This window comes from Lynx rufus, unplaced genomic scaffold (assembly GCF_022079265.1).
Source record: "Lynx rufus isolate CCGP_SWC_20201006 ecotype Redwood Valley unplaced genomic scaffold, mLynRuf1.p SCAF_3, whole genome shotgun sequence".
Taxonomy (NCBI): domain Eukaryota; kingdom Metazoa; phylum Chordata; class Mammalia; order Carnivora; family Felidae; genus Lynx; species Lynx rufus.
The window spans coordinates 121,048,916-121,074,856 of record NW_025814845.1 but is presented as its reverse complement, the minus strand read 5'-3'; the positions used below and the strand labels follow the sequence as shown (position 1 = coordinate 121,074,856).

The following is a 25,941-nucleotide window of genomic DNA, read 5'->3' as shown; positions in this document are numbered from 1 at the left end:
TTCCACTATAAACAAAATCCATGAACCACCCATATCTGAAGTATAACGCCAGACTCCTGCTTAGCTGCCCCTGTAATATGGTTTAATTATGATGACTGAACTAATAGGCTGACATCATAGACTTTTACAGGCTGACCCCATGTCATCCTGATGTATCATTTTGCACCAGTTCAGTGCTGTAAATCAATTTAAGATCTCAAGCAGGTTGAAAAGGCTGGTAATGATGCTTTCTCTGCTGTCTCTGGAGACTCTACATTATACACAACTTACATTATTTATAAAGCCTCAGTGATGCCTCCATTAGCCTTGTAAGACTACACAAATGAGATCTTTTATACACACACAACTTGGCCTTGATTATGTAGGCGACTACAGCTTAAATATACTCATCTAATTACACTCTAGTTTCTTCTTTTTCCGATCTAACCGAGTCATTAAATTTTATCTTTAGCCCAGAATTACTATAAATCAAAATCACAAACTGAAATTTAGTTTTTTTAACTAATAAATGTATATGGGGAAAATGGGACTTACTTAATGCTTTAATGAACTTAGTAGGAAAAAAATTACTTAAATTCCAAGAGATGTAAGAGGTTAACATTTTTAATTGCTTAAGAATGGTCATTTCTCTAAAACACAAAGGTCATCAGCTTTTCAAGGGTATAAAACCAATGGATACTGCAAAAAGGAAAAATGTATTTGGTTACATACCTATGGTTGTAGGGGTCAAAACTAAATCAAGGACAAATCCCTACCCTCAGAAGAAACCCGATCCTGCCTGGATCCTCCAGAGAGGCTCTGGCATCACCCACCTCTAGAAAATCATCTCTCACGACCCTGGTTACAGTTTCCTAAGAACTGCAATATCACACAAATGTACGCCACCTGCAGAGAAATATCAAATAACTGCAAATGGGAAAGAGGGAGGGAGAGAGGAGGACAAACACTTTAATCAGTTCAGCATACTCAGGCCTGGCACCTACATCAGAACAGCAATGATGCAAAATATTTATACTCCTTGAAAATGCTGAGTCTGTGAACATTGGTCCTGCCTCGACTTTTTTGAAATAGTGGTTCCAATACAACTCACCTACCTCCAATAAAACGTAAAGTGGTAATTATAAACAAGATCAAAAATCAACATGGGCAGAGAACAGTTTTCTCATTGCGTTACTGAATGCAGGCATGTTATCCACACACGCAATTAGAGCAAACGTTCTGAAATAAAGGCATTCTGTGATCTAGGTGCTAAGAGTTCCAGCAACAGGATGGCACACTGCAATCGTGCAACTTCTCTATCATTCCACATACTCTGAAACTTCAGATACCATGCCAAGAAGAGAACAGGAGGAGAAAGGCAAAGGCCGGTTGCCACAGCACTCACGGAAACGATGGTTTCTCAAGGAGATGGTTCTGAGACGCGCCTCAATTTTCAGAAGGGAAGCGTCTTACTGGCTATCTTGCACAGTCTATTTAAAAATCGTATGCACCTCAAAATAAACAAAAGCCGCAGCTACTGGAATTGTAAGATCCGGCAGGCATTTGTTCCTCCTCCCTTCCTAAAGTACATCAAGGAAACGTTCTCTCTTTAAGCCTACACGTATATTAAGCAACTAGAAAAACAAGCCCACGTCTGTCTCTCTCACACCCACTACCCCCCACCTTACTACAGCAGCAACCCCGAGAAACACTAACAAAGACAGAGAGCGGAGTAAATGAACAGTTGTTCAACAGCGAACTCACAAATACACATGCAGTGAGGCAATCGAATCCGGTAAAGGGAAAGGAATGAGACGACACTTGGGAGACGCACGGGGTGTAGGCGGAAGAGGGGAAAAAAAAAAAATTACGCGCCGCCGCCAAGCCTTTGAATAAATTAGAGGGAATTTCGGTGCGAACTTTCCTTGACCTCGACCCCCAAGAGGCTCGTCGGGGCAGAGAAAGGAGCCCGTCCGGGATGCGGAGGGGAGCAGGGCACCGGGTGTCCTCCTCGCGCCAGACCCGCTCCGCGAGGCGCCGACCGCGTAGAGGGCAGCGCCTGCGGCTGCCCAACTCCCGCAAGGGTCGCTCGGGCCGGCGCGGGACACAATGGGCCCGCGGGCCGCGCGGACGGGCCTCTGCCCGGCTGCGGAAAGGGAAAGAGAAACGGAGAGCGGGCGGAGGGAGAGGGTGGAATGGGAGGTCCCGCCGCGGCCGGGGCCGGGGGCGAGGCTCGGGGCCGAGGAGCGCGGCTTCCCCACCGCAGACCCAACAAAGACGTGAGGAGAACCCCGGCCGAGCCCTGCCTGCCTGGCCGCCTGGGCGCCAGGACAGGAGGAGGTGGCAGGTTCGTTCCTCGGAACGGCCGGGAGGCGCCATCATGGGGGGGGGGGTCCCCGGTCCGCCCCACGCGGGGAAGAGCCCCCTCCCCGCCGCGGCCCGCGTCACCGGCCCCGCACGACCGTGGCAGCCCGGCGGGCCCGCGCCTGCCCCACAAGAGGCGGCGGCGGCCCTGGAAAGCCCAGGGAGCCGAAGGAGGGCGGGGACGCGGCAAAGGAGAAAGTTGGGCTCAGGTCTGTTTCGTTTTACCGGGTTGGCGGCGCGCCCGTCCGCGCGGGCGCACGAGTGGCCGGGCGAGCGGGGTCCCGCGGCCCCGGTCCGGCCGGCGGGGCGCTGCCCTCGCAGGGTCCCTCCCCGCGCCTCGGCCCGGGCTGAGCCGCTCGGCCTCTCCTTCCTCCTCCCGCCCGCCCGCTCGCTCCCGGAGCCTGGATTGATCTGGTCGCGCTGGCGTCAGGGAGTCGGAGCCGCCCAGCCTCCACTCCTCGGCTGCCAATACCCGGCGCACTCGCCCGCCCGCACGCTCGCTCGCCTGCTCACACGCGCACCCGCGCGCCGCCGCCGCCGCCGCGCGACCAGGGATCCTCTCCAAATTCCCCGCCGGTTAGCGCGAGCGCGGGGCCAGCCACCTCCCCCCGCCTCCGGCCCCACGCCCCATTTATTCCGAGGAGAAAAAACAACTTTCCTCCTCCTGCTTCCTTTAGTCCGGGTGGAGCGGACTTGGTGCATTATCCTCAAATGAAGTTTGGTGTTCAGCATTTATTTCCTGAAATGTTCATCACCCGTCCACCGCGCCCTCCGAACGGTACCGTAAACGTGGAGTGCATTTTTGACAATTATCTTTCAAGGCTCTCCTTTTCCTGTCTAGTTTCCATTGCCCTTCACTAACTTTCCTGTTTTGCAAGCCCCAGAAGTTGCTTGTATCCAGAATTGGATAGCCTAGTTCTGTTGCGTGTGCTTACACCAAACCCGGAATCAGTAGTGTTTTGTGCCAGTTCGGGATCTAATGATTCCAGTAGCTAACCTAATTGACAGCTGCCACAATGGAACTCAACTTTTGATCCAATTTCTACAATCTTTTAGATGACTCCAACCCCCTAAAATAAAAACAAACTGGCTCTCATCTACCTGATCTGCAAAGACGTTGAACATATCTTTTTGTAACGATTAATTTTTCCCTTGGCTAGCTCTCTGGAAGCTGGCATGAAATCTTGGATAATCACCATAATGTTGAGTTATGTTTAGAGAGGAGTAATTACTCTGAGGAATAAACTGCACATGAACCAAAAGAATCGCTACCACCAATATAAGGAAAATATCGGAGACCGAAATAATGGTACTCTCCAATTGCTCATGTGCGATTACATGTCCACATTTTATTTAAAATTCTTATTAATTTGTTTCTGCATCCCATGTGTAATTATTCAAAGGATATGCAATAAATCCCATGAAACACATAAAATACCATTTATAAATTATAGATCAGAATGTTCCAGCTAATTTCTTTGTTAAACTATTTGAGCACTTTCTGGTCAGTTCTTGGGCCTCATCTCATTTTCCCTAAAAGCAGCATTTGACACAGTTCATCATTCTCCACTCCTTGGAACAACAGCTGGAATGAGCCTTGTCAAATGCCACTCAGATCAGGTCACTCCTCTGCTCAAAACCCTTCCTTGATAAATAGGATGTGCTATACATACAATGGAACATTATTCAGTCATTAAAAAGAATGAAACACTGACACATTCTACATGGATGAAACTTGAAAATACGCTATGTGAAAGAAATCAGACACAAAAGAGCATACATTGTAAGCTTCCATTTATATGAAATATCCAGAATAGGAATATCTATAGAGACAGAAAGTAGAACGGTAGTTGCCTGTGTTTGGGGAAATAGGTTGTGGAGGAGTGATAGCTAAAAGTTCTGGAGTTTCTTTTGGGAGCATGTGTGTGTGAAAAATGCTCTAAAATTAGTTTGTAATGATAATTATACAACTCTGTGGATATACTAAAAGTTATTGAATTGTACACTTTATTAAGTAGGTAAATTATAGGAATTTTATTCAATAAAGCTATTTAAAAAGCCATGACAACTAAGGGCAGTGTATGCTCCTTGACTGGATCCAGGATTAGGGAAGAAGCTACAAAATGACATGATAAAACTTAGTTTTTATATTATAAAAATTATAGAATTATTAAATTTCAAGCTATAGATGACCTTTCCTCGTGCAGTCCTACCTGGTAGCTGAAAATGATAATTATTAATTCTATACATGCCATGCAATTTGATTTTGCCCTTTATGCAAGTTCTTTCTTTAAATGGTAATAAAAAATTAGATACTTTTTTTTAAAGGACTTATTGGGACAATTGTCAAAGCTTGAATATGGCTTGTGTCTTAATATCATTGTATCAAAAAAAAAAAAAACCTTCCCGTGGCTCCCCATTTCACTCAAAATAAGGGTTCTCACAATGTGCACAAACCCCTACCTAATCTGCCCTCTTGGCTCCCCTTTACCGCTCCCATCTGGTCTCCTATTCTCTCAGTTGCTTACTTCCTCAAGTCAACTTAACCTCCTCACACGTCCTGGAACAACAACCGGGGTGCAATCCACCCCAGGGCCTCTGCACTAGCTGTTTCCTCCTTGGAAAGCCCTTTCCACCATGGGCTGCTCCCTCACCCCCCTCAGGTCTTTACCCAAGTGTTTCCCTCTCAATGAGACCCACCCTGGTCACTCTAAAATTTTGCCCACCTCTCCCAAACACACACATCCTATAATGCTCTTTCCCTGCTTGGCTGTGGATGTTTCACTTATCACTACCTAACTACTTGCTTAGCCAAAAAAGCAGGATTTTTTTTCCTGTTCTGTTCATTGCTATTGTCTCAGAGCCTAGAGCAGTACCTGTGCCCTAATAGAAGCTTATTAAACACCTGTTGAATGAATGAATGAACAAATGAGTGGAGCACTGTTCTAATTACAGGGCATATAATGGTAAACTATGCAGATTAAAATCCGTGCTCTCATCAAAGAAGACAAATAATGAATAAACACACAAATACGCTAGCGGGGTTGGGGGTGGAGGGTGGAGGATGGTACACGGGATGGAAGAAACAGGGTAGGAAGGGATTAGGAACGGGGAAGGTTGCTATTTCTAGGGCTAGGGCAAACTCCCTAACAAGAGGTCTTGTAGGAAAAGACAGGGCATGCCACTGACCTAGGAGGAGGGTCTCCAGACTCCCAAGCAGAGTGAAGAGCAAGTGAAGGGCACCTGAACCTGAGTCTACTTCACCCATTCACAGAAGAGCCAGGAGGCCAGTGTGCTGACCAAAGGAGAAGCTAGACATAGGAGGAAAGACAGTGTGTGGGCCCAGATGTACCTGGGCTGGTGGCTGTGGAGGTGGGAACATAGGGAAGTTCTCTTCTACTGCTTCTCTTATCCTAGTGAAATAGCCACAGACCCTACTTCCTGACAATGGAGAGGGTGGGAGAGACTATGGAGTTTGGAGAGAGCAGCAGATATGAGTTATCTTCTGGGAGAGTTTGAGAGCAAATGAACTACGGAAATGTGGTAGGATTGCCAGGCAGTGCTATTAAGTGCCCATTTGAGGTTAGTGGTCATGAATTTAAAGCAGGACCAGTCAGCGTGGCTGTGGATTTTTTCCCAGCCTCATCAGCCTAAGGGGCAAAGCTAGGATTTTGCAGGTGGGTGTGATGGAGGGAAAAAGGGTTAGAGAGAAGAGGGTGTGGGAAGGAGGGAGGTGAGGACATACAGGAGTAAAGGACAATGGAAAAGTAACAGGATCAATGGATTGGAGGTCCCAGTGGAATCTAAGAATTCCTGAAGTTGGGAACCACTCCCAAATGCTGGAGAACAGTCTGAGAATGGGATGCTTGAAATGATGGAGCTGGAGCAGTTTGGGTAATGCCGAGGTCTAGCGGTGTGACCAGAGACAGTGGGTGGCTGAGGAGGATAAGCTCCTCAGAGAAAAGGAGGTATCAAGGAACTGAAGGCAAATTAATTATGCTATTGAACTAACTTGTTTAAAATAAAAAACAACTAATAATTTACAATAAGGGAGAGCCCTGAAAATTGGCTGCAAATACTAAATATACAAAATATGAACCCCAACATTTATTTTAAAAGATATGACTCTACTGAATATAAAAAATGTAATGTGGGTTTTGTGTCACAGACCTTAAGTGAATTTGAATGAATCAATTTCCCTGGAATGAGCCCGCCAAAGATCCCTGGTGTGGTATACTACACATTAAAAAGGAATGTTCCAGTGATAGGTATAGTTGGGGGAAAAAGTGCAAATTATGAATTAAAAAAATTTTTTTTAACGTTTATTGATTTTTGAAAGAGAGAGAGAGAGAGAGAGCACAAAGCAGTGGAGAGGCAGGGAAAGAAAGAGACACAGAATCCAAAGCAGGCTCCAGGCTCTGAGCTGTCAGCACAGAGCCCGATGCAGGGCTCGAAGCCACGAACTGTGAGATCGTGACATCAACAGAAGTCAGATGCTTAACTGACTGAGCCACCCAGATGCCCGCAAATTATGAATTTTTGATGTTGAAATCCCTCTATTCTCTCATCGCACCTTTTCCTCCAGAGAGTTTTTGGCTGCTTATAATTAGGAATGTGTTTAGGCATGCTGTTGAATATCCGTGGGAAGACCCTACTTGCCTTCTAAGTACTATGAGGGTGAGAACTATGTCTAGTTGTTTCCCCACTGCATGCCCAAAGTTTGCACAGACCTATCACAGTAGACACTCAAATATTTGCTGAAGGAATAAATATCTAATTGAACTGCTGTGAAAATTCCAATTGGTGTTTTTCTTAAAGGACAGCATATTTTTGCAGTAATGGTTCTTTCTCATGATTGCCTTCACTCTCAAGTCTGAATTTCTAATTTATTTATGTAAATAAATATTTATTTTACTTATTTAAATTTCTAATTTCTAATTATAAATTCCAGGAATTTGCAAAACGCTGTTAGCCCCTTTCTAAAAGTTTCATAACAGTCTATACACTATGAGTTCTATGTCAACATTTTATAATAATTATTATCATGACAGTAGAATTTTATATGAATTCCCACAGTTTCTGAAGTTTGTGGGATGTTCTGTAAGCTTTGCTTAGCAGAATTGTTCTCTGGGGCCCCATTTCCAGGCGGGGTAGTGCAGTATTTATAGCATCTAGACACAAGCCTTGAAACGCTATTTCTTCCTCCATTTGCCTGCCACAAAGAACTTCAATGTTGTTATTCCCCCAAACCTCACAGTGAGTATCAGTGCTACTGAATTCCTAAAATGTAATATATCCACAGCATTTTCTGCTTATCTGACGTCTATTAACTCAACCATTATTAACCAAGACTGATCCTAATGTTGTGAGTTTACGACCTATTGTTCAAGCTATTGTTTCTAAATTCACCTAACAAATGTTCAGCCCCAAGCTTGTGCCTTGCGCTAAACTGCTGAATTGTCACATCTACTCCTTGCCAGTTAAATCATATGGGGAGAAGTTTCCATGGGTTCATTCCTTTCCTAAGATGTTCACATGTTTCTTCAAACTCGCTCACGTCCTTCCTTTTCCATGCCCCCAGGTACTTGGATCTCATGCCTAGACCTCTGTGGTGGTCTCCAACTCTCCTCCATGCATTGAGTGAAACTCATATCATTCTAATTGGTGAATAATCTCCCAAAAGGAGTTGTTTGTCCATGTCATTCCCCCCTCCCCGACCAAAAAGTTCAATGGGTCAGCAGTGCCTCCCAATAGACTTCTAACTCTGAGGCCTGGTACCCAAGATTCCTTGAAGTATGACCCTGACCCATGTTTCCTGCCTGGTCTCCTTCATTCTCCCACACAAGATGCCTGAGAGGCATCATTTTCCAGCTTGAGAACCTCCCCATGAGATAGACACCATTCTTCTCATCTGCTGGTAATATCGGTGCCTACTGAATAGGGTTAGTGGGGGGATAAGAATAAGATTAAAGGTGATAGCTAATACTTATTTAGTGTTTACAATTTTCCAGGCATTGTTTTCAGCACCTTACATATATGTTTTTAACTCCTTTATCCTTCAAAAATTCCAGCGATATAGCTATTATATTATCTCCATTTTATAGATGAAGAAAATGAAGTGCAAGATGTTAAGTGACTTGCCTAAGGTCACACAGCAAGTATGCTGATGCCTTGAATGTGCTTAACTTGGTATCTGGTATATTGTCTATGTTCAGTAAAAGTAGTCAATTTTCTTTTCACGGTGTTCACAGTGCCTGGTGTGTGTTGGGCACAACTTCTGGCTCCAAAGTCAAGTGTTTTAGGTAGACTCATACCAACAAAATATTTAGTGGACTGGTCAGCTTTTAAGTTGTAACGACTATCTGATTTCCAAAAAGAAAAAAATTCTTTTTTTTTTTTTAATGTTTATTGATTTTTGAGAGAGAGAACAGGGAAGGAGCAGAGAGAGAGAGAGAGAGACAGAAGGACAGAGCATCCGAAGAAGGCTCCGCGCTGACAGCAGATAGTCCAACGTGGGGCTTGAACCCATGAACTGTGAGGTCATGACCTGAGCTGAAGTCAGATGCTTAACCAACTGAGCCACCCTAGCACCCCCAAAAGAAAAAAACTCTTAAATAGTTTTTCTTCTGGTGGCAATTTTTTTCACTAAGCCGGCATCCATTGACAAATTTAATTGAAAGACTAAAATGGTTGCCTTTAACACAAAAGCTAAATGACAGTGGCTTAAGCAATAAAGGAGCTTACTTTATCTCTTGTTAAGAGAAGATCAAAAATAGGAATTCCAGGGGTGGTGAGGCAAGTCAAAGATGTCAGAGCCAAGATCTCTGTGATTTCCTTGTCCTCTCCCTCATTGGTGATTATAAAATGACTGTTGGAGCTCTAGTCATCATGTTTGCATTCCAGGCTGGAAAAAGAGAAGGACAAGGACAAAAGGGGTAAACTGAGTCTGAAGTCCTTTAAGGAACACACACTACCACCACCATCTGTGATAGGCCATTACTACTACCATGACATGTGTCTACTTCTCCTTAGTAAATATTGTCATCTGGCCTCCTCTCTTTGCAAAGATGGCTGGCAAGTGTCAATTTTTTTGTTCTTAATCCTAGAAAATTGCCACAACAGATGGTATTTCTGCTGGTGATGGAGAAGGAGAGGGTGAATGCAGTGATGTGCTCCGAATGGCTCTGCCTGGCTTCTGAGAGCCGATAGGTAAATTTTTAAGATTTTTATAAGCTGGTTGTTAAACACCTTGGTAGCCTGAAATTGGTCACAGTGGGAGTCTTTACACCACAAAAATTGGCAAACACCACAAATTAAGGCCCTTTAAAAAAAAAAAAGAGCCAGTTGTCAAACATTTACCAGCATACCACTGAATATTGGATAGGTGACTAGGAGTTCCAGGAAGTTTTTTATTTTGCCTTATTATATTTGTCACTTATTTCCAACTAGAACAGTTGAGACCCATGAACCCTTAGGCAGGCAATCTTTTGAAGATCTTGGTATATTAATACTCCCCTTCTCTTTATTCCGTAAAAATGTTAGGCATATGCATTTATATTGTGTTTTGATATTTCCTCAGAGAATGTACAAGTTGTTCTTTGGTAGTAAGTGAGGCATGTCATGAAAATCTTATAAATGTCTGTTCAGGAACTTAATAAGCTTTGTGTAAAAAATCATCTGTTCTAGTAAGAAGTGCAGAAATACGTGTAGAAACAGCCTCTGTGTTTGTAGTTGAGGCAATTGTTAAATCAGGTCATGCCTAAGACAGAGCAGCTTTTCCAAACTAAGGTATATGACCTTACTAAGGCACAAATAATCCTTTAAAATAATTTCTTCTTCCAAACTTTCTTCCTGGGAAAAGAGTAAAGTGGGAACATTTTCTCCGGATGGTTATGAGAAAGAATCCATAGTTTTTCACTCTTAAGGAGTCAACTCCCTAGGTAGGTCTTTTCTGCTTTTTAATTTTTTTTATTTTTTTTAACATTTATTTATTATTGAGACACAGAGAGACACAGAGCATGAGCAGGGGAGGGGCCGAGAGATGGAGAGACACAGAATCCGAAGCAGACTCCAGGCTCTGAGCTGTCAGCACAGGGCCTGATACAGGGCTCGAACTCACAAACTGAGATCGTGACCTGAGCCTAAGTTGGACGCTTAACCAACTGAGCCACCCAGGCGCCCCATTTTTTTTTTTTTTAAACACAAACAGGCACTTAAAAACATAGCACTGATAGGGACAAAGAATGCATTCCCTTTGGTTTGGAGGGAGGCAATAAGAAAAATGATTTCAGGAGCTGAGCCAAAAAATGAGAAGAAAACCTCAGGGGCTTGTGAACATGACCCCACCCAAGGGCTCTTACCTGCAAAATAGAATTTAGGTTATTTAGAAATGAATACCAGAAACAAAGTCACATATGATTTGGAGTTGCAAAATGTATCTTAGCTTTTTCTTTTTCTCTTATTATGATAAATGGACAAGAAAAAGCCTTTGAAATTTTGCATTAAACTTTAAGTTTTTATCTCTTTGGGTACTTCCTTCTAGGACAGGAATTTTTAGTGTTGTTTTGTTACCTCTAAAGTCCATTACATAACTGAAGATAGTAAATTTTTTTTTTGTTGTTTAAAATATTTTCTCTTTTAAAAAACTTGCTGTGTAGGATTTACCTTAGTGAATGTTATCCAACCGTAGCGGTTGTGATGAGGAATCTAATTTGAAAATAAAAACAATGATCAGTAGTGATTAATCTAGAAGGCTTGGGTATCCAACTGAGCCAACCACATTTGAGCTCTGTCTGTTCAGGAATTTTTGGAAGATAGTCAGTAAATAACACCTGCTTCCTGTCCTGAGTATGGAGGCAAACCAGAACGAAACCCAGAAGTCAGACAGATGGAACTCAAAATATGATCTTTGCTAATTAGAAAGTATATGGTAACATGTAGCCATAGAGCTGTGGCCAAACTGACTTGCTAATATTTTACCTCCAAATTAGAAAGTCTCATGCATTAGCATAGTAGAACAGCCACAGACTGCAATTTATTTGTACAACTGTGGATCAAAAGGGTCATTCCCTCACAGAGAATCCTCTTCTGGTTTCCTAGAGGATTCTTCCACTCTGCATATGCCCAGTTAGCTCATTTTTCAAAAGAAAGCATAACGTTGCCCTTTTCCACCTGAGACCAGGTGATCAGGGTTTTTTTGTTGTTGTTGCTTATTGTTTTCTTTTGTTTTCCTGATTAACCCAAGAATACTCCACTTTGCCTAAATAAAGTTGCCTGAAGTTTGCAGTTTGTTTTTATGGAGTCCAAACCCAAATGTTATCCATTTCAAAGTTTCTGGAGTTGTATTGGCCCCCAAAACTGTAACTGCTAACCTGAAATGCCTTGTGTAAAACCAAAGGCAAGAAAATAATAGGTAAAAGATGGGAAGATTACAAAGAACAATATTAGTTCAGTCATGAAATGTTTATTGAGTGCCTACTATCCGCCGGGTATAGTTTTAGGCACAAGGTCATAATAGTGAAAAAGTAGCTTTTACTTTTGGTTGGCACATATTTTAATTGGAGAGACAGACAATGAACAAGGGAAGACTAGGTAAGTTATGATATGATCATTTAAGCTGTGAGGACATGAAACAAGGTAATGTGATAGTGACCTTCAAGGAGTGGGCAGGGTTCTATTTTAGATAGGGTGGACAGAGAAGGCCTACCTGAGAGGAAAATTTTACGCTGAGATGTGGACAATGCGAAGGAAGCTGGGAAGAAGTTACAGAGCCTTTGTAGCCCCTCATAAGGATTTAAGATTTTATCCAAAGTGCAACAGGAAGTCATTGAATAGTTTTAAGCGGGGAAGAGACAGGATTTGGGTTACATTTTCCTGGCTTCTCTATAGAAAAGTAGGAACAACAGAAGAATCAAAAGGGAAATCAGGTAGGCCATGTAGGATGCTGTGACAGTGGTCATAAGAGAAAACAAACAGTAGTTTGGACTAGGAGTTAGTGACAGTGATGGACCAGAAGAGAGAACACTGCGAAAAGGATAAACACTTCTTGTACTATGAGCTTCAAGAGGACAAGGATTGGGCCAGGGAGATATATATATATATATATATATATATATATATATATATATATACATATATATATATATAATGCTGGTCACACATTTATATTTTCCAACCACACTCTCAACAACCTCAAGAGTCTTCTCTTCACAAATAAAGAATTCTAGAATTTCTCCACCAGCAATATCTTTTTTCCCTCTTGTTTTAACTTTTCTTCTTCATGGCCCCTTCCCCCAAGTAATAAACATGCTCTAATACCTGCTGTCCTAAAAATACAACTACACAAACATTCATAAACATACAAAAGAGAGCCACTAAAATAAAACCAATCCTGTTCCCAAATATTTCTCTAGTTATATCTATTCTATGTCCCTTCTCATTCAAACTTCCTGAGAAAGCAGTTTATATTTCCTGCTGTCTCTTATTTCTTATATCACATTCACTCTGTGACCTGCTAAGATCCGATTTCAGTTTGACCATGGCATTGAAACTATTCTTGCTCAGCTAGGGCCACTGCATATTGCTGGGTTAGTTGTGCATATACTACACAGTCCTCGTTAAGATTTCATTGATCTTCATATTGCCAAATCCATTGAATGCTTGTCTGTCTTCTGTTGGATGGTTCAGATTCATTGGGCACTACTTATCATTTGTTCGTTCTCAAAAACTTCGGCTTTGTGAAAGCCTGGAAATGATGCTAGCATCCATTCCTGGAGAACTAGTTGAATTAATATGATGGAGTACTTTGGAACAGTAATAAGGAGTTAGGATTGTTTTCTATATTCTGTGTGAATGTATCACCAAGATATATTGTTAAGTGAAAAAAAGTAAGGTGGAGAAAGTGTGTATAGTTTTCATCTATGTAAGTATGTTATCATCTATTTTAAGAAAACAGAGGGATAGGGGCACCTGGGTGACTAGTCTGTTAAGTGCTCTACTCTAGATTTTGGCTCAGGTCATGATCTCATGGTTCATGAGACTGAGCCTCGTGTTGGGCTCTGCACTAACAGCACAGAGCCTGCTTGGGATTCTCTCTCCTCTCTCTACCCCTTCCCTGCTTGCTCTCTCTCTCTCTCTCTCTCTCTCTTTCACACACACACACACACACACACACACAATAAATAAACTTAAAAAAAAAAGAAAATGGAGGGATATGAATATATCTCTCTATATATTTGCTCATGTCAAACAAAAATGGAAGGATAAACCAAACCTTTTTTTAACAAGTTATATACAGGGGAGAAAGAGAATAAAGTAAACAGAGATGGAAACTAGATTTCTCTGAATATATCATGTTTGTGGATTTGACTTTAGAACCCTTAAAATGTTTTACCTAATTATAAAGCAAAGGTAATTTTTAAAAAGAAACAAAAAACAAAAATCAAAATGAACAAATGAACTGAACTGGAAATCAAGCCTGTAATATAAAAAAGGGAAATATTTCAAATGACAAAAAATACAGCAATCTGACTGTAAATACCTAGTGGGATATAATCTAAGGACAAAAAGAAATTTAAAAAAGTCAAACTATTTTCACAAGTCACATTGTTAGTAATAACATTTGGCATTTTTTTCTGAAGTTGTAATAAAAATATATAATAAAAATAATTATTTAAACATTGTTGCAAACCAAGACTTTCACAATAGGAGAAAAGCAATACAAATATAGATAAAAATGCTTTAATCTTATTTTTGAATTGGAAATAATAGTATGAACTCATGATGTATTTTGTCTAAAAAAGGCTCTTTTGAGGAAAAAGTTCTACAAATAATTACCAATGTAATAGCAACGAGCACCTTCAGCTCCCAAACTGTGGTCTCTGAATACCATGCCCCATTAAGGAAACCAGAACTTTTTTGAGAAATAACTGATTGTGGATCTGGACTAAGAAAAACATAAGATGACTATGAATCATCCTATCATACTAGAAAGCAAAGGAAGCAATGGTTACTGGAGTTATTTCAGAAAACTCAGAAATGGACTCAAAGAAGCCCCTGTAGGGGCGCCTAGATGGCTCAAGAGTTAAGCGTTTGACTTCATTCAGCTCAGGTCATGATCTCATGGTTCCTGAGTTCGAGCCTCACAATGGACTCTGTACTGACAGTGTGGAGCCTGCTTGGGATCCTCTCTCCCTCTATCTCTGCTCCTCCCCCACTCACTCTCTTAAAATAAATAAATAAACTTAAAAACAAAAAGAAGAAGCTCCTGTAGCCAAAGATGGGACAATTTGTGTGTCAATAAAATAGTTGCATAGATTGAAATACACAAAAATATTTAAATAAATGACTTTATGATAATGCTTTGAAAACATCCATTTAATCACATTGGTTGCTAGGGAACCAACTTATATTGAACACTGGTAAATAAAAAGAAAGGATGATGCATTATTTCTTATATGACTATACTTCCAGGTAACCAAATAAGTGATATGGGGATTTCTCTTTATAATGTATTTGCATTAACAAATGAAAAAGTGATACATGAAAAAGAATGATAGAATCATACTACGACTATAATTTCTAGTCAAATAATAGATCTAGGTAATAATCACCAATGACTGCCCTATCACCAAAAGAAAGATAACCAGAAGTGCACAATACCTCCTGTGAGGGTATTCTTGCCAAAAAATGGAACATTATTGGTCAAGCCTTGCCTCTAGATCTAAATTACCAAAATATGGGAAATACAGTAGATAAAGAATATATTAAATGACAATGGAGGCATTCAGAAAAGTCCAGAATGTGGGAAATTCTACAGAACCCAGTTTCTTTAATAAATAAATAGCCAAGAAAAAAAGAAAGAAAGATAGGAAGTGGGGGGTGGGGAGGAACTGTCAGAAGAGATCTAAGAGACATATTAACTAATTGCATTGTGCAGATCTTACCTGGCGCCTGCTTCAACCAAACCAAATCAAACCAAATCAAACCAAACTGTAAAACCAAGAGACAATTAGAAAAATTTGGATATTAACTAAATATTTAATGATATTATGGAATTGTTCATTTTTTTTGTTGATATAATGATATTGCTGTGACATTTTCAGAAGAGCTCTTATCTTTCAGAGATGTCTACTGAAATATTTGCTAATGAACCAATATGACACCTACTTTGTTTCAAAAATCATGCAGTTTAGTTGGTAGAAAGGCGTGGTAGAGATACAAATAAAATAAGATTGAAAAAAAAATAAGTAAAATAAGATTGGCCATGAGTTGACCATTATTGATGGCTCTATGGGAAAATATCATACTATTCTTTCTACTCTTTGTGTTTCAAATTTTATATAATAAAACATAAAACAATTAAATAAAAACCCTTGGCTCCCATGGCACTGCACTCCCCAGTTCTCTTCTACCTCTCTGACCATTTTCTTTTTCCTCCTTTCATGTGTTCCTTCTTCTTTGCCTGTCCCATAAAATATCGTGTTTCATTTTTAGCTCATTGCTCTTTGGACCCCACCTACCCCCCCCCCCCTTGAGTGATTTCATTCAGAAATCTCCTAGCTCTGAGTACCACCTATCTGTTTACCAGAGGGTTCCAAACTGGTATCTCTGGCCCAGATCTCTCGCTCTCTAATCTTCCGATTCTCATATCCAACCATTTAATGATTATGTTCTCCTGAAAATCTTGCACATCCTTTAAATGCAACATATCTCAAGCTGATCATCATCCTCACCCCAAACTGCCCTTTACTCTCTAGTTTCTGCCACTGTCAATGACATCACTCATGGTCATGTAAACCAGAAATGCGGACGCCAGTCTTGACGTGTTTTCTATCTTACCTCCCATATCATCAGGTAGTATTGATTTTCTCTCCTGAGTATTTATTAAACCTATTATTCATTTTTTTTAAGAGTTTTCTTTTCTTTTTATTTTTTTAAGATTTTATTTTTAAGTAATCTCCACACCCAAGTTGGGGCTCAAACTCACAAGCCCAAGATTAAGAGTTGCATGCTCTTCTGACTAACCAAGCTATGCACCCCTATTATTCCTTTGTTTATTCAGTAAGTGTTTATTGAGCACTACCACATGCAAGGCGCTTTCTAGGTGTTGGAAATACAAAATTAAATAAAACAGACAAAAGCCCTGCTCTCACAGAGTTTATATTTTAGTTTTGGATTTGACTTTAGTTGTTCCTTTTCTCTTTCCTAGACTAGCGATATAGCCTACTGGGTAGTCTCCAGTCTAGCCCCCTTCAGAAGCATCCTTCACAACAGGGGTTCTCAAAAACGTGGTCCCTGAAGCCACAGACCATCACCTGGAACTTGTTAGGAATGCAAATCCTCAGGCCTCACACCAAGCCCACTGAGTGAGAAAGTCAGGGAGGAGGGCCCAGACATCTGTTTTAAAAGCCCTTAGGGTGATGCTGACATGCGTGCTAGTGTTTGAAATTCACTGCCCTAAAACACCATCAGAGAGATTTGTCTAAAATGCAAGTCTGGCCATGCTGTTTCCCACTTAAAACCCCTTGGTAGAATTTTCCTGAATAAGGAAAATTTCCCAGCCCCATGGAAAGGTACACATGACTCTCCATGATCTGGCTCCAGCCTGCCTCATTGCAACCATCAACTCAACACACCCTCATCTTTTCAGGCTAAATTCTGGCCTGACTTCCTCTAACAAGACTTCCCTCACTATTGTCTCTGCCTCAGCCAAAAGCCCTACTTCTGTGTTTTTTTGTTGTTGTTTTTTGTTTGTTTTTGAGAGAGAGAAAGAGAGTGCATAAGTAGGGGGGGTGACAGAGAGAGAGGGAGAAAGAATCCCAAGCAGGCTCTGTGCTCAGAGCAGAGCCTGATGCAGGGCTTGATCTCATGAATTATGAGATCATGACCTAAGCTGAGATCAAGGGTTGGTTGCTTAACTGACTGAGCCACCCAGGCGGCCCCCTACTTCTCTGTTTTTATATTAGTGCATGTATGGCCATCATTGTACATACCACATATAAGCAGAAGAATATTTCCAGGGCTCTGGAGCCAGATAAGCAGTGTGAATTTGGGCAAGAAACTCATGGTCTTCACTTCTTCATCTGTAAAATGGATTAATAGGTCCTATATTGTAAGATTATGAGAACTGTGTATAGTGCTGGCTGACACTTGGTAAGAGCTCTGTTACTTATTTAAAAAAAAAAAAAGCTTTTTAAAAAAGTTTATTTATTTTGAGAGAGAGAGAGAGAGAGCACAGCAGAAAGCGGGACAGAGAGAGAATCCCAAGCAGGCTCTGCACTGTCGGCAAGGAACCTGATCCAGAGCTTGAACACATGAAATGTGAGATCATGACCTGAGCCAAGTAGGACACTCCACTGACTGAGCCACCCAGGTGCCCCTGTGTTACCTATTTTTATGAATTCTCTTTGTGTGGGCATCTCCTAGGTAGATTATGAGCTGCTTAGGGCAAATGCCTGGGAGTTATTCAGCAATGTGTTCAAAATACCTAGCATAGGATCTGCCACATAATAGGTGCTCAATACATATTTGTAAATTAATTCATTTCCTTGGTGTTAATTTCAATTCAGACAGAAGACTCAATGAATGGGCTCTAAGTCTCTGCTGCTGAGTGATCAGTATAGTGTTTTCGGTGAAACGTTTATTAATAGAGCAGTACACCAAATCAAAACTGGAAAGTATGACAAATACATGTTATAATTCAGTTGACTTTATTATAAATACGTTTTTTTAAATGTCAGTAATGCTAATTGTACAAAACAATCTCACCACCGGTGTATTCTTTTGGAAAAATTGCTTTCAAACATTTAAATCGTCCTTTCCCTAACAAGGAAATGTGTTATGAATTATAAAATGCTATTGCCTACTAAATTTTACCTCTACTTTCCCAGTAGTGAGAATCCAAGCCTGCATGAACCCTGAATGTGTGTTTTCCTGCTAAGATTTCTGAAGCCTGTTGTCCTTCGAGGCTTTCAGACTCCTACACTTTGACATTCCCAACTTTGTAGAAAGCCTTTCCATTTTGTCTGAATGAGGTATAAACTTTTCAGGCCAGAGAGATCCTGTGCCTTTGCAAGATTCTACCTTTCAAAAACTCTTCCTACACTAAAAACAGCAAGATACAGTTGATTTACTAGATCATTCTCAATAGTAGCATAGAGAAAAAAATATTGTACAAAGTCCCAGAAGAACTGCAGCAACAGAGTTTTCCAACAGTGTAACAAATTTTTTTTTTTTATCAAAGATAAAATCTTCTTTCCCGGGAAGTAGAGGCTATCCTGACCCTTTCAGTTACTCTTGAAGAAATCAGCTATTATTGGTACATGCTTAGCCATAAGAATCCTTGGATAAGGTATGTCTTCTCATCTTCTCATTTCTTCTCACTTAGTTTGGGCGTTGCAGTCTGCCTTAAGACCTCAAGCCTCCCTGATGGTGTGGCTCCTAAAATTACAGAGAAAGAAACTTCTTTCCCCACATCCTCTATTACTTCCCGGACACACATTACTCAACGCTGCCTAACCCACAGAGGGAGGGAAATACACAACTTGGAATAGGTGTTGTTTCCTTTGTCTGTCATGTTTAGTGTGCTAGAATATCTGGCATCAGGCCCAGAAAATCAAGATTTACTTCCCCTTCCCTGAAGCCATTTCCTCTAGGTAGGGATACTGTTCAGTAAGGAAATGGTCTCTGGCTCAATTTGGCTTAAAGGAACCTGGGCTGAAGCCCTCCATCACACAGGGTTTCTCACCAATGTATTTGTATTAATGTGTTTCTTCCTCTCTCTCCAATCATCTCCCAGGAAATGTCTCCCTTCCTAGGAATGTTTTCAATGGACAAAAATTAACCCTCATTAATCTTCAGCCCTATGTTGTAATGTTTGGATGTTTTCATGTCTGTTAGCTTACTAGATACATTTGCTTGTCCACTGAATATTTCCTGAGCATCTACCAGGCCCCCCTGCAGGTCAATCAGCAATACAGAACTTTTGGTTCCATGGAACAGTTGTCGTAGTGGATCCTGCAAATGTCCTGTGAGGTGCCTTCCAACAGGCGACATGCTAGTATATAAGAAGAGGCACAAAGAACCAGACTAGTACATGCCGATTTCCTGTTCTCAAAGCTCTCACTGTTACCCTGCAGGTCCATTTTTCTCATAGATAGACTGCCTGCCTTGCTTCTTATATTCCCAGAAACATTGAGTTTAACCGCAGGTGTTGTGGGAATACACTGAAGAAATTTAAGAAAGACCGTAAGGGAAATGACTCATTTTGCAGAAATTCATGTCAAGTAGTGTATCTGGAATGATCGTTTTTATTGGCTTAGAGTACAAACACAACTGCCTCACTTTTATTTATTCAATTTATTGCTTGAGCACCCACCTGCCCTTCATGACGGGAAGTCCACTTATTTCCCAAGGCCTCCTCCAACCACCTTACTTGGGCAGGAACACTAGGAACTAACTCAGTTCAAAAGAGATGGGTCCTGCGGCAAAAAGCCAGGAAGAAGGAGAAAACCAGGAAGTGTGAGTGGCTTGGGTCACAGGTGGGTCCTGCACATTCTGATGTCAGGAAATTTGTTTGTGGTTGCTACAATATGCCTATTGATTCAGCTCTTTTCTTCCCATCACCCAGTAGTGTCCCCCCCCCACCCCGCCCCCGAGCTCCAAGGCCACATCTCTTGTAGATCATACTCACACGCTCAGCCATTACCCCCTAATGCTTAGCACAGTGCCCGGTGGGCCATGGCTGGGGGACCCTACCTCAGCCTCCTGTCATACTGGAAAGGTCTTCCCCAGGAAGCCTTGTTCAGTCTGCTGTGGCATCATTCCCTGCCTTGGGACCACATCAGCATCTCCCAACAAGGGATCTCCCTGTTGCGCATAAAAAGGAAAGACAGATGTTGTTGAATAACAAAAACATAGGTGTTTAGCACACACACTTCACACACAAACTTTCACAAACAAGGATTGCCTATTTGCCTTGTATTTTCATAACTTGGAGGGTCTTCTAAATCATTCGCTATGATGAAGCAATATCCTGCAAGGGACTGTTCTTGGCCATATGGCAGAAAGGGACCTCATTATAATACTAACTTTGCATTAAAAATGTCTGTTTCTAGAACTATGGCTATTGAAAGGATCCCCTGGCCCCCTGATTGTGTATTGAGAACCACCACTAAGCCCCTCTCTGTCAGTGCTCCTCAACCAAGTCTCATATTGCCATTAAACTAGACTATTCTTTATCTCCAAAACATAGGCTGGGATTTAGGTCCTAGAAATTACTTTACATTATGTCCTATGTCTTTCCTTTCCAAGGGCATGTATCCTCATTCCCAGTGCTAAACTTTGAACACCATAGAATACAACACCAAACATTTGTTTTTCTTCTTTGTGAAAATATTTAGAAACTCTTAAATTTTTTTAGTTAAAAAAAGGTTATGCACAATAAGAAATTCTGAAGTATAAATATGTAGAGTAATGAGTGAGAGACACCTGTTTGTTTTTTTTCTCCTATTCCACAGGGACAGATTGTTTACAATTTTGACCTTGACACAAATTGTTAAAAATCATGACTATTTTTAATTATAAAAGAAATACAGGCTCATGATTCTAAAAATCGAAAACTTTTCAATTCTACAGCAGAATAAATACAAAAATAAAATCTCTTTAAGTCCTACTTTTTGGAAGAAACTGCTCTTGAAAGTTTAATATTTTAACACCTCCAGAAAGTTTCTAAACCTGTAACTTTTTGTGTTTTGCTTTTGTTTTTGAGGGAATAGGGTCCTGGCTCACCATGCTGTGACCCTGACCTTCCCCCGGTCCAGGTGTTACTAGACTTCTGTCTTTGAAACTGTTACCCATTCTTCTTTTTCTGCCCTAGCCACTCTCATTTTCTAGACACTGGCTAATCCTGTTGCTCTTTCTGACTCTAACAGTGCATTTATCTGGGATGTCTGTTCTTTCTCCAAATACCTTCACCCTCTGAGAGTTTATCCATTCCTACTTGTTCCTAACCTTCAAACTCCAGAACCACTTTGGTCTGGATCACATATTTAGAACATGGTGTATGGCTGACCTGTATTGCTATGTATTTTTTTCTGTGTTGCTTGCCAGTTAGCATTTAAGGAAAAGATAACAACTCATTCATCTCCTTATCCCTGGCACATGTGCAGGCATTGTGTTTTCAATAAACATTTATTAGTAATGAATTTGTATATTCATGTTACATTACCATTAGCATACATAATTGGGAGTACACTGTAAATATTAATTAAATTCTCAGAGGCCCAAGGTTACTATTCATATTCATATTTCAAAATATAATAGATAGAAATGTAACTTGATGAGCAATAATAACACCTAATATTTATTGAGTGCCAGCCATATACCTGGCTCCCTGCTAAACACTTTACGTGCAGCATCATAATTAATCCTCATGAAACTTTACGTGGCAAATACTATAGTCAGCCCCATTCAAGGTTAAGTAATTTGCCTAAGACAATAATACAACGTGAAAGAGATGGAGCCAGGACTCACACCCAAGCATTCGGGCTCCAGAGCACATGTCCCCAACCACCTCACTATAAAGTGCTTTCTGTCCCAGTGATGATTTTGCATGAGTAGTCTACACTTGGTGCCTCCTCTTTGTCACCACTTAGTCTTTCCTTCTAAAATCGGGGGTCCCCAGTAGCCCACTGACACTGTTCCTGAAGGTTTCAAATTACTTTTTCTTATCAGTTCCAGTGACCTTCTACAATTTTACCTCAGGGTTAACCTGTCAGAGCGTAAAGTCAAACCACCCTAAAATACTCCCCCTGCCTCACTTCCCTATTCCCCTTTAATGGCATGACCACTCTCGAGTCAACTATGGAACTTACTGATCATTTTCTTCTCCCCTGCACCTTGGGTCCCCTCAGTTGCTTCTCCCACAAATTCTACTGCTGTATCTATTTTTTTTTTTAGTTTTATTTATTTATTTTGAGAGAGAGTGCATGAGTGGGGGAAGGGCAGAGAGAAAGAGAGAAAGAAAGAGAATCCCAAGTAGGCTCTGTGTGGCGAGCACAGAGCCATGCTGGGCTTGAACTCACAAACCATGAGATCATGACCTGAGCCGAAACCAGGAGTCGGTTGCTTAGTTGACTGAGCCACTCAGGTGCCCCTCTACTGCTGTATCTTTTAACTTGCTTCTCCTTTCTAGTCCTACCATCTCACTGCTTCTCAACTGCACTAGCACAGCCTTTGATTGTTTTATCTTCACTTCCCCCCATGGTTGTCTATCTTGCCACCAGTTGCCAGGTTGAGTCTTTCCAAAAGCCTGACTCCAATCTTGCACTTCCTTGCTCAAAACTCCTCAGTGACAAGTCACTACATGTGAGTGGAAGACAAATTCTTCAACATAGTTTCAGAAATCCTCCTTAACAGGGGTGCCTGGGTGGCTCAGTCAGTTGAACATCAGGCTCTTGATTTCGGCTCAGGTCATGATCTTGTGGTTTGTGAGATTGAGCCCTGCATCGGATTCTGCGCTGACAATGCAAAGACTGTTTGGGATTCTCTCTCTCCCTCTCTCTCTTTCTAAGTAAATTAACATGAAAGAAAGAAAGAAAGAAAGAAAGAAAGAAAGAAAGAAAGAAAGAAAGAAAGAAAGAAAGAGAAAGAAAGAAACTCCTCCATAACAGTGATTCTCAAACATTTTTGTTTTAGAATTCCTTTTCATTCATAAAAATGCTCAAGGACACCAAAGAACTTTCATTTATATGGGCTATATCACTATTCACTGTATTAGAAATTAAGAGTGAAGAAAATTTTTAAATATTTATATATTTTAAATGACAATAATAAGCTTATCACAGATTAACATAGAGACCACATTTTATGAAAAATAACTATTTTCTAAAACAAAAAAGGAGCAGCATTGTTTCACATTTTAGTAAATCTCTCGAATTTTGGACTTAATAGCAGACAGCTGTATTCTTTTTGCTTTTGCAGTCAATCTATTGTGATATTACAGGCCATGGAGACTCTGGATAATTCCATTATATACCTAGGAGAGTGAAAAGGCAAATAACTAGGAGAGTGAAAAGGCAAATAACATCTCAGTATGGATGCGGAAATAGCTTTGACTTCTCAGACCCTTTGAAAGTGTTGCAGGTCTCCAGATTGTGCATTGAGAACCACTGCTGTTGCGTCTCTATCACTGTTCTTCAACCAAACCTCATATTCCCATTAAACCAGACTATTCTTTATCCCCTAAGCACAGCCACATTTCCAGGGATATTCTCTGAAGTAAGTATTGTGATTAAACAATTTGTTTCTTATTAAATAAGAAAGATTATTAAATAGTTTGGGAGGGTACAGGGATTTAGAGAAGAAAAAAACATGGTATTTTTCATCTGATTTACTGGAAAGCACTCTACACTGTGAATGAAGGAACTTAAATGCTAGTGACAATTCTGTAACAGTTTATGTCACCTTGGGCAAGTCATTTAACTTAGTTACCTTCTTCGTTCTCAGTTCAAGCATCTATAAACACAGGAAATGGATAAAGGTGGACTGTGGTTCCAGTTCTAAAATCATCAGTCATTTGGAATTAAGTCACCAATGCCTACTCTGAGAAAGTAGGAAACTTCTAATATTTTGTATACTTCTCTCTCTTTCTCTCTCAACTACAAACTGATGTCTTTTTATGACAGCATAAAAAATCAATCTCTGTGTGTGAGGTTTCTAATGACTGGAAGGGTTTCAAGAAAGAACCCCTTGGAAACTTTGTTGAATTTCTTTTGTTTTTAATTGAGATATAATTGACATGTAACATTATATTAGTTTCAGATGTATAACATAATGATTCAATATTTATGTATATTGCAAAATGGTCACCACAGTAAGTCTGGGTGACATCCACCATCACATATAGTTACAGTTTTTCTTTCTTGTGCTGAGAACTTTAAAAAAAATTTTTTTTGAGAGAGAAAGAGTGGGGAGAGACAGAAAGAGACAGAGAGAGAGAGAGAGAGAGAGAGAGAGAAAGAGAGAGAGAGAGAATCTAAAGCAGGCTCCATGTTCAGCACAGAGACTGATGTGGCCTCAGTCTCAGAAGCATGAGATCATGATCTGAGTGAAATCAAGAGTCAGATGCTCAATAGACTGAGTCACCCAGACACCCCTCTTGTGATAAGAACTTTTAAGATTTACTCTCTTAGCAACTTTCAGATACACAATACAGTATTACTAACTATAGTCACCATGCTGTATGTTCCATCCCCAGGACTTATTTATTTTGTAACTGGAAGTTTGTACTTCTTGACCATCTTCACCCATTTTGTGTGCCACCCTCCCCTCAAGCCCTGGCGACCACCAATCTGTTCTATGTAACAAACTCATAGGAGTTTGGGTTTTGTTTGTTTGTTTTAGATTCCACATGTGAGTGTATCATATGGTGTTCATCTTTCTCTGTCTGACTTATTGCTTAGCATAGTGCTTTTAAGGTCCATCCGTGTTGTCACAAATGGCATGACTTGTTTTTTTTTTTTTTTTATGGTGGAACAGTATTCCAGTGTGTGTGCGTGTACACTATATTTTCGTTATCCATTCATCCATCGATGGATACCTAGTGAGTGTCTTGAATTGCTGATAGTTTTTTACCATGTTTTCTTATTTTTCTATTTGTTATGTATGTATGTATGTTTGTATGTATTCATTTATTTTAAATTCAAGTTAGTTAACATACAGTGTTGTCATGGCGTCAGGAGTGGAACCCAGTGACTCATCTCTTGCATATGACATCCAGTGCTCATCACAGCAAGTGCCCTCCTTAATGCCCACCACCCATTTAGCCCATCCCCCACCCACTTTCCCTCCAGCAACCTTCAGTTTGTTCTCTGTATTTAAGAGTCTTATAAAAGTACTTATAAAAGTCTTCTAAAAGCCTTGCCTCCCTCTGCACTTTTATCATATTTTTCCTTTCCTTCCCCTATGTTCAACTGTTGTGTTTCTCAAATTCCACATATGAGTGAAACCATATGATATCTTTCTTTCTCTGGCTGAGTTATTTCACATAGCATAATACACTCTAGTCCCATCCACATTGTTGCAAATGGCAAGATTTCATTCTTTTTCATTGCCAAGTAGTATTACATTATATATATATATATATATATATATATATATATATATATATATATATGAAAAGGTGCTCAACGTCACTCATCATCAGGGAAATACAAATCAAATACCACCTCACACCTGTCAGAATGGCTAAAATTAACAACACAAGAAACAACAGATGTTGGTGAGGATGTGGAGAAAGGGAAATGCTTTTGCACTGTTGGTGGAATGCCACTCTGGAAAACAATATGGAGGTCCCTCAAAAAATTAAAAACAGAACTATCCTATGACCCAGCAACTGCACTACAAAGTATTTACCTAAAGGATACAAAAATGCTGATTTGAAGGGGCATGTGCACCCCAATGTTTATAGCAGCACTATCAACAATAGCCAAATTATGGAAAGAACCCAAATGTCCATCAACTGATGAATGGAGAAAGAAGATGTGGTATCTATCTATCTATCTATCTATCCACAATGGAATTTAGTTTTAATTAAAA

At 40.5% G+C, this 25,941-nt stretch overlaps 1 protein-coding gene across 1 annotated transcript in view; it reads right to left on the bottom strand.

Moving 5' to 3' along the window:
- Positions 1–2,804, bottom strand: part of SMAD1 (SMAD family member 1) — a 79,600-nt gene extending 76,796 nt beyond the window's left edge. Inside the window, exon 1 of the mRNA XM_047090874.1 lies at positions 2,569–2,804. The gene's annotated coding sequence lies outside the window, so the exon portion shown is untranslated. The remainder of the gene's footprint in view (positions 1–2,568) is intronic.
- Positions 2,805–25,941: the final 23,137 nt, after the last annotated feature.